Below are 9,704 nucleotides of genomic sequence, written 5' to 3'. Positions count from 1 at the left end.
TTTTTTTAAGTAAGATGCGTTACTTGAATTCTCAGAGTCTGGATTCCCATTTTCTGTGAAGTAGGGGTGATGCTAAAAGCCCCTAACTCAGTTATTATGAGGATTAAAGTAACTAATGCATGTAAAGGGTTGAGCTGCGTGCCGGACATAGTAACTGGTCAATAAATGTTTTTCGTTATTATTAATAGCATCACCGTTTATCAAATTCTTTTCCAGGCACTGGGCTGAACACTTCTCCTCCGTGATCTCAAATCCGCAAAACACCCCTGATTTACAAAAAGTGAGGTTCGACAACTTGCCCGACTGCCCCAGAACTTGTATCTTATGCTGGTTTTCTTTTTTTTTTTTTTTTTTTTTTAATATTTTTTTTGAATATGTATTTATTTTTTTGACACAGAGAGACACAGAGCATGAACGGGGGAGGGGCAGAGAGAGAGGGAGACACAGAATCGGAAACAGGCTCCAGGCTCCAGGCTCCGAGCCATCAGCCCAGAGCCTGACGCGGGGCTCGAACTCCCGGACCGCGAGATCGTGACCTGGCTGAAGTTGGACGCTTAACCGACTGCGCCACCCAGGCGCCCCGATATGCTGGTTTTCAAAACTAGCTCTATTTGGCTCGAAAGCCTGCTTCCTCGGAGTTCTGTACCTGAACCAAACCGCAGACTGATGATTAACACGTCTTGTGTGCACAGGTAACAGTTGTATACTCTTCAAAGTGTTTCACCGCCAGCCCAGCACAGGGCTGATTAGCAGAATGGGAGTTGCCTAGCCTGAGCTGGGGATGAAGGATAAAGAGGGCTCCGGTCCTGTGTCAAAGATGAAAGCTTTCGTTGTCGGACAGTGTCAAATCCGCAAAATTGTCCCCAGATCCACTTCCGGAGCCCATGCTCCCACCTTCCCGACAATCAGGCCGTGGTCTCTTTTTCTAGCGAATCCAGCAAAATCTACTCCAGGCATTCTCTTTTCCCATAAAACGTCCCTCCCGGGGGTGAACCTTTGAATTACCCTGCTGGATACTTTTTCCCTTGCAGCGAGGTGATCACAAACTTCGGTCTGTACTCGCAAGTGAAATGTCTAGAGAGTGTGGCTTTTTTTTCATTTGTGGAGACATGAGGAGAAATTTCCCAAGACTTGAGGAGGGTGGGACTCAGCGCGGGGTGTAGGCAGTCACTATTTACCAATGAGGGCAGAAGTATTTCAATAATCCCAAGCCAATGTGGCCTCAGTGGTGGGTCCCAGCACTGAGTCAGCCCTGAATACAACGTGTGTTAAATCCAGCTAGACCGTGTCGATTCTAATGTGGTTTATACAGTATAAAAACGGATTTCACAAGGGCTTATTGACATTACGAATTTTCACAAACAATGGATACCACGGTATTTTTGTTGTTGTTAAAAGTATTCTTCTCTAGCACGTCACTAACTGCTGCAGGCAAGGTCACTGGTGAATGCGAAAAGAGGGGGGGAAATTTGAAGGAGAAATAAAATATCTGCCTTGCCTCAAAGTGTCTTCTTCAGAATATTAATTACCATAGTGGTTGGAACAGATGTCCACGGATTCTCTGATACTTCTCCCTCTGGGGAAGTGGAGCTTAATTTTCTTCCTCCAGGACTGGACTTAGTGACTCACTTCTAAAGTATGGAAAAGAAAAAAAAAAAAACATCAATTTTACCGCGGAGAAACCTAGCAGACATGACACTAACCAAATGATTAAGGTCAACATCACCAGTAACAAGACACGATGCTATTATATATCCCCAGGTAGCACGCAAGGAGAAGGCCACCTCACTTCTGGGACATTCTCCACCCCCCACCCCCCCCCCCCCCCACCTAATCCCCAACCCCAGTCTAATCGTGAGAAACATCGAACAAAGCCTCAGGTCGGCATACCTGACCAACGCTCTTCAAAAGCCAATGTCATAAAAACAACAACGACAACAACAACAACAAAAACCAACAACAAGACTGAGAAACTGTCACAGATTGAAGGAGCCTAAGGACACATTATGACCAAATGCAACGTGGGACCCTAGATGGGATCCTGGAACAGAGAGGGGACATTAGTGGGAAAACGGGTGAAATCCAAATACAATTGGTAGTTAATAGTGTTGTCCAACGTCAGTTTCTTAGTTTCGAAGAACGTGCCATGGGTATGAAACATCACGTCACGTTAAGGGAAGCTCGTGAATTCTCCCTACCATTCTCATAAGTCTTGGGTAAATCCGACATAATAATATAAAAAATAACAAAGAGAATAACAACATCACAAAGCCTTCACGTTCCTCAATTACACAACAAAAGCGTTCACTCTCACCAAGATTGGGAGCTGCAGTTCGCACAACCCTCCGCGGAATGAAAGAAAACCACGCCGCTAACGAAATGCGATGGGCTGTGTAGATGTTTCCAGCCCTCCCGATGGATGCACAGTCCGGAGCAATGGATGTCCTCCTGTGGCTGGCATTATTCACGCTCAGAGCTGTGACCTCAGGGTGGGGCGCTGCATGAACGAGACCAGTGAGGTTTCCCAGTGGGGCGGGGTGAGTATCCCAGCATGAAATGGAGGGAGATCGCGGGCTTTCACACAGTTAACACACACAAAGTTCTCAGCCCTGTGCCCGACATAAAAGCCCGTCCGTAAACATTGTTTATTATTGTTTTTATTAGGAGCTATAGTAATAATATTACCATTTATCAAATACCTGTTGTTTTGCAAGCACTGTGCCCCAAACTTCCCATGCATTACCTTCAATCCTTACAACATCCCCACTTTATAGGAGGGGAGGTTCAGTTACTTGCCCAGTGCTAGACTGCTCTGGAACTCATATTCATTGCTGGTTTGCGTAACTGCTGCCAGGCCTCAGTTTTCCAAAAGGTGAAAGGATAGAAGTGGCCCCAGAAGGGTGGTGCGGCACAGTGGGGAAAAGCTGAGGCTCTAAAGTCATGGAAACCTTTGTACTTTCCTCGCAGGGTTGTTCAAAAGACAAAATGGGATGAAGGTGGCCGTGCCCAGCAGGGCACCGAGTACACAGTGTGTACTCAGTTCGTGTTATTGGAGCAGGATAATATTGGGAATTTTTACATGGAGGTTTTTTTTTCTTCGCCCAAATGTTTCTTGCTGTTTAATGGCCCTCCACTCATTGTCTGAGGGGGCGGTGGAGAACAGCCTTGGAGAAAGAAGTCATTGTTCCCCCCTGAATGTCAGATTGGACTTTTAAAAGGATCCGAAGCAAAATTGCTTTGAAGAGCTGGACATTCACTTGCAAGAGTCAACATATACCGGGGAGAAAAAAAATTTTTCCAGAATTGTAAAATCTTCTCTTTCACTAAACGTTCATATGACACTTTAAATGAAACTCGGACGACGGAGAATAAAAGGTTTACTGAAGTGAGAGAGCAGGCAAGTTTCTCGTGTCGGACAAGGAGCTCTTCCTGTCTGGGTTGAGAAGGGATTCGAGTCTGGAGCCTGCCTCTGGAATCTTCTGCCCAGGGAGGGTGAACAGCCAGTGGATGTGGATAGAAGTATCCGGAGCTAAGACGCATGTGCCTTGCTAGTGCTGGAGAGGACATCACCTCACAGAGGGCCGGGGGCCCACATGGAAGCCATACTGGTGCAATGGCCGTAAGGCTTATTTAGGAAAAGAACCTCACATTCACTCTGCCCAGGTCCACCCCACTTCCCACCCCTCTCCCAGTGCCAGTTATTAAGCTGTTGGCTCTTAACCCCAAACCCACCTGTCTGTTCTGTCTTGTGACACTTGTTTCTCCAGCTGTTTCCATGGCAGGCTCTGTCCATAGGGGGCGCTAGAGAGCACAAGATGGCCACCGGAAAAGGACTTGAGGCTTCCTGCTGGCCCTTCCTTTGTAGCAACGTCACCTCACAATAGCTCTTCGCCCCAGCAGTGGCAACTGGTTCCAGTTTCCAACTGTTTCTCACATCCCCAGAACCGGCCTCCCTGTGGATGTATCAACACCAGCCACAGGCGTGCCCTCGTCAAGGGTCGGGGTTCCAGTTTCTAGATTCTAATAATCTCAGCTTCTCCCTCTGTCCCCCCATCCCGAGGGACGGTATCTGTTTCCTGCAGTCATACCTCTAATATCTCACTGTTTGCTTTTCCACTTGTCCAATACTGTTGAGCCAATTCCTTACATTAAGATTTCTCTCTTAAAACAGCCAGTGTGACTTCCGTTTTCCTGATGGGACTGACTCATACGAGAGCGTGACTCCCCCAAGGCCTTTGTGGGTCATGGTAAGCGTCAGAAGTTTCCAGTGGGGTGTATCCAAGCACTGGTAAGACACTGATTGTGAGAGACTTGGGGTCAGGATGAGAAGGGCTCCCAGGGCACAGCACTGACACCAGAGGCCATGACTGGAGCGCACTCTGGAGCGACACAGGCTCGGGCCCAGCACCAGGCTGGACCAGTCATGCCAGCCGAGAAATGATGGGGAGTGAAGCTGACACCAGCAGGGCCAGCCCGCCCAGGAGCCCAGGCCCAAGGCCCCAGATGTCATCCTGAGGGGAGGCAGTTGGACACCATCAGATTTTGGATCCCGATGTGACTTTTTGCCCAAACAAGAATACATTTTTGAATTCAAATCTTTTGCTTTTGACATCGTTTCAGATTTACAGAAAAGTCACAAGAATAGTGCAAAGACTTCCAAGATACCCTTCACCCCAACTCCCCAGATGTTAACATTTTACCGCATTTGCTTTCCGCTTCTGTGTGTTTTTCTGCAGTGCATGTATCCTGTTTTTCTGAAATATTTAAAAGCTACAGACACATTACCTCTTTACCCCTAAGTACTTCAGCACATATTTTTAAAAAATATTTATTTGTTCTGGGGGAGAACACAAGCAGAGAGAGGGGGACACAGGATTTGAAGCAGGCTCTGAGCTGACAGGCTGGCAGCAGCGAGCCTGATGTGGGGCTCGAACTCATGAACCTGGAGATCATGACCTGAGCCAAAGTCAGACGCTCAACTGGCTGAGCCACCCTGGTGCCTCCTTCAACATGTATTTCTTAAAAACAAGGACATCCTCGGGGCACCTGGGTGGCTCAGTTAAGCATCCGACTCTTGATGTGGGCTCAGGTCATGATCTCACAGTTTGTGAGTTCAAACCCTGAGTCGGGCTCTGTGCTGATAGCACTGAACTTGCTTGGGATTCTCTCTCTCTCCATCTCTCTCAGCCCCTCCCCTGCTCATACGTGCTCTCTCTCTCTCTCTCATTCAATATAATAAATAAACATTAAAAAAAAAAAAGGACATCCTCCTATATACTCACAGAACAATTATTAAGATTAGAGAGTCACCACTATACAGCACCCTTATCTAAGCTATAGACTTCAGATTTTACTGGTTGTCCTCAAATGTCCTTTATAACAAAAGAAAGCGCAGGATCATGCATTTTATTCAGTTGCCGTGCAGAGAATAAACTTTCACTCAGAAATAAAACTGGGGGGGAGGGAAGCTGTGATCAAGTCAGGCTCAGTTGCAAAAGAAAACAAGTCTTATTTCTGCCCGTCTGAGCCATACGGTGTAAATGCTGACCCTGCGATGAAGAACAGCGTTAACGACAACAGTAATAAGGTTCATGGCCCTTTCGGTCTTTCTGTCTCTGAGTCATTTGTGGTGATTTGGTATCAGTCAGTTGCTCCACAAAAGAAGTTATTGAGACCACGCGGCTTTGCGGGAAATGCAGAAGTTCTGGAGTTAGACCTGGGTGGAAAACAACGTTTGCCACTTGCTAGCGGCTGGTGTGACCCTGGCCCAGCTTGAACCTTTCTGAGTCTCTGCTTCCTCCTAGCCTTTACCGTGGAGAGGGAAATAAGCACAGCAGGACCAGGAGCCCGGTGGATCTCCGCTCACATCTTGGCTCTGGGCTTCCTAGTTCTGGGACCCCGGGCAAGTGTGTTCACCAAGTTGGGTTTGGGGCAGCTCATCTGCAGAGTGGGGAAAACCTGAACAAGGCATCTTGCTGGGCTGTTGAACGGAGGCACGGTTCTCGCGTATGGAACGGGCCTGGCTTGTGGCATGTTCTCGATGAAATGTTGATTCCTTCCCATCAGCCCATCTGAGTTTGGACATGCGACTCTTCCTCTCGAGGCCTCGATTTCCTCATCTGTAAAACAGAGCCAGTGGGACCCATCTCTCATGTTGTGGAGAGCAGGAATTACAAACAGAAGGGCTCCGTGCTCTGAAAAGCTTGGTGCGCTGTGGCCTTGGCAGAGTAAGCGACTGGCAGTCGGTGACAAAAACAGAAAGTGCTTTGCAATCCTGGGACCTGCCAAGAATGCGGGTGAACCTGTCCTTCCACTGCTGCCCCACGCTCCCACCCTCCCCCTGCCAGCAGCTTCCTCCTGCCTCCCTTGGGTGCGTCTGACGCTGGGCCTGTCCTGAAGCCTTCTTCTAGGAAGCCAGTCAGTCCTGCCTCTGAGAAGGGAGGAAGGATGTCACCTTGTCCTCAGCAAGTTGTTGGGCAGGAGGAGGGAGCTCCAGCAGTGCCCCGCTGCTGGGGAGAGAGGAAGGAATCCGCAGCCTGCCCCGGCTTACCCCAGAGGAGTCCCACCCGTGGCTTCAGCACATACCAAGTTCACAGTCAGATCAGCAAGGCAGAGGGGCATGGTGGAAAGGACTCTAGCCTGGAAGGAGGAAAGCCCACTGTAGCATTTATGGGATCAAGAAAGGGCCAGGCAAGGGTGCCTGGGTGGCTCAGTCGGTTAAGTGTCCGACTTCGGCTCAGGTCATGATCTCACAGTTCATGGGTTCAAGCCCCACATCGGGCTGTGCTGACAGCTCAGAGCCTGGAGCCTGCTTCAGATTCTGTGTCTCTGCCCCTCCCACACTCCGTCTCTCAATAATAAATAAACATTTAAAAAAAAATTTTTTTTTTTTTTAAAGGAAAGAGTTAACCAGATCCCTCTTGGGGCCAGAGGCCGTTAGCAAGAAAGTCTGCCCTGGGGAGGCTAGCCAGGGAGGCAAAGTGCGGGTGTGTCCCAGAATGGGGGGGAGGGGGGGCATGCAGCTCCGCCCCCTCGTGCCCAGACGGTGGAAACACACACTACGCGCCAGCCTCTGTGCCACACTTCTGTCATCTTATGGAACGTCCAAAGTCCCAGGGAGCTTGGGGGCATCCTCCTTTGACAACAGGAACAATTTGAGACCCAGAGAACTACACTGCTGCCTCTGGTCGGTGTCTGCTCTGGAGTGAAACCTGGATCTGCCGGATTCCAAAGCCCCCGTTCACCAGCTTTGCTCTCTGAAGCTGGGCCAGGGCTTTCCTGACCTTAAGGGCCAACGCCTCTCTGGGTGCAGCCCTGTAATCTTGCCAAGTCAATCACGTATTCCTGTCCCTGGACTGACACACTCTGGGGATCCCAGATCTGGCGGGGACTGTCCACGTCCCCTAGCACCCACCAAGAGTATTTGTAATTATATGTTATATGTGCCTTCTCTCCCACCCCACCTGACTGTGGGTTCTTCCAGGCACTGAGTCTAATTCCTCTATTTATCTGCCCACATGCCAAGCAAATGCCAGGAATGTAGTAGGAGTTCAGTAGACGTTTATTGGGTGGACAGAAAAATGAGGTGGAGTTAAACTCTCTGTTTATCAGAGGAAGCATCTGAGACCAGTGCAGGAGGGCAGGGACTTGCCCAAGGTCACTTGGGCCTGTCCCATTCCATCCAGGGTGGTTTCCCCTCTATTACTCAGTCCTGGCTCAGGCCCAGGGTTTTGCCAAGAAAGAGAGATGGCATTTAGGGATCCCCAGGGGAAGCCAAAGACCCCATCTGTTTCCTCAAGACCCTCCCTTCTGTAAGATTAGGGATAAGTCCCCAAAGGCAGCTGGGCAACCAGACATTAAGACACTCACCTTAAAAGGTAGACTGAGTCACCATTGAAGCCAGAATTTGCTGACCTGAACAATGAAAACAGTATAGTAAACAGATTTTGTTCCATATGGTAAGTGAGGCTAGCTTTGTGTCTTGTGGGCCCTGATGAATCTGACTTGAAAACCAAGAACTGGGAAGTAATTCTGAGTCTATAAGGAAATAAAACCCAAAGATTCCACTGTTGCCCATTATCTATTCATTCATTCATTCATTCATTCATCTGTTCATTCTTTCACTTATTCATCAATGTAGTGTTTCCTAAACTCCACTCATACCATATTACCTCCGTCACTTTGCCTTATCCAATATAAGTTATAAGCTTATTTACTTCATGTTTTTCTTTAATTGATTATTTTACTTAAGTGAATTTAGCCACAGCTTAGGCAATAGTATAGATTATTTAAATGCAACTGGGAGGGGCGCCTGGGTGGCTCAGTCAGTTGAGTGTCCAACTCATGATTTCAGCTCACGTCATGATCTCACGGTTTATGGGACACGGTTTGTGTCACGTAGGGCTCTACGATGACAGTTCAGAGCTTGCTTGAGATTCCTCTCTCCCTCTCTCTCCGCCCCTCCCCCTGTGCTCTCGTGGGCGCACGTGTGCACTCTCTCTCTCTCTCTCTCAAAATAAATAAACTTAAACAAACAAACAAACGACGACTATGAGACCAACATCATGTCTGTCCACATACTATCTGAAATCGCTTCCCATATCACCCTTGGGTATCTTTGCATTCATTCATCTCTCCTCTCTGTCTCAGTTTCCCCACTTGAGAGGTGGATGGCATTTGAATGCAAAAGAGTCACACCCAGCAAAGGAAAACACAGAGACTAGATGGAATCAGTGGGAGAAGTAAGCGGTCAAAGGCAACAGGTTTATCTGTCATGTTTCTGAGCCATGACTCAGGAGACAACACAGGAAATCCCTTAGGATCGGTCTGTAAACCACCCTTCAGAAACTAAGAAAACCAAGTAGGCAAGTCCCAGGAGCTTTAAACAGCCCCCAAAGCACAAACTACACACACTTCACTAGACTCTCCCAGAATCTTCTGTAGTTTCCAGAGGTGCAGGGATCCCTGATAGAGTAAATGTACCGTTGAAGATGCTTGGCACTGAGAAATGACTAGGCAGAAAAATGACCCAGCTGGCCTCCTGCCTCCTAGTCTCCAGGACAGGCCAAAGGGAAGTAGGTTCCCTTTTGGGTACCTGCTCTGCCTGTGTCTATTTGACCCCAACGCGGACAGGGAAGGAGAATGGGGCCCATCTTTGTTCTATGCAGCCAGCCCCTCCTTGTCTAGCTGATTGGCCAGAGGTAGGCACCTGCCTCAGAGAGAACCACTCCAGAGGCCAGGCTGGGTCAGTCAGATTCCCAGATTTTAGAATTAGGATGAGGAGAGCCCAGACAGTTAGGTACAGGTACAGGTCAGGTAAGGTAACATATACTCACTGAGGAGGCTTGCTCAGAACGCTCATTTGAGACAGAGGCCGGAAACCAGTGTTCTGGAAGAAGCATGGGGGGCAGAGGAGGGGGGAGGGGTTGCTGGGCACTCCCAGAGAGCCTTCCGTCCGGATGGCTTGCCAGTCCCAGGAGCGAGGTCCTTGTGTGACTTGCCTGCCCTTGAGATCTGTGAGATAGCCCTGACTCCTCATATTGAATTACACTTCGTGCTTAAACTAGCTGGAGTGGGCTTCTGTTTCATGTAACCAAATCAATCACGGATACAGTGAAACCAGTCTTTCAGCCTCCCAATTTAGACTTGGCAAGCCAGGCACTAGCAGTCATGATAGTAATGACCCCCACCTTACATTTGATTGG

At 48.6% G+C, this 9,704-nt stretch overlaps 1 long non-coding RNA gene across 1 annotated transcript in view; it reads right to left on the bottom strand.

Moving 5' to 3' along the window:
* LOC121026936 (uncharacterized) overlaps positions 1-9,478 on the bottom strand; it is a 16,040-nt gene extending 6,562 nt beyond the window's left edge. The window contains exons 1-3 of the long non-coding RNA XR_005788499.1: positions 9,336-9,478; positions 7,870-7,914; positions 1,530-1,631 (exon numbers count right to left, since the gene is read on the bottom strand). This is a non-coding gene — a long non-coding RNA (uncharacterized LOC121026936). The remainder of the gene's footprint in view (positions 1-1,529; positions 1,632-7,869; positions 7,915-9,335) is intronic.
* Between the last annotated feature and the right edge of the window lie 226 nt (positions 9,479-9,704).

This window comes from Herpailurus yagouaroundi, unplaced genomic scaffold, assembly GCF_014898765.1.
Source record: "Herpailurus yagouaroundi ecotype Mexico unplaced genomic scaffold, PumYag 77, whole genome shotgun sequence".
Taxonomy (NCBI): domain Eukaryota; kingdom Metazoa; phylum Chordata; class Mammalia; order Carnivora; family Felidae; genus Herpailurus; species Herpailurus yagouaroundi.
Note: the sequence above shows the minus strand (reverse complement) of the source record. Positions and strands in the feature narration are given on the sequence as shown.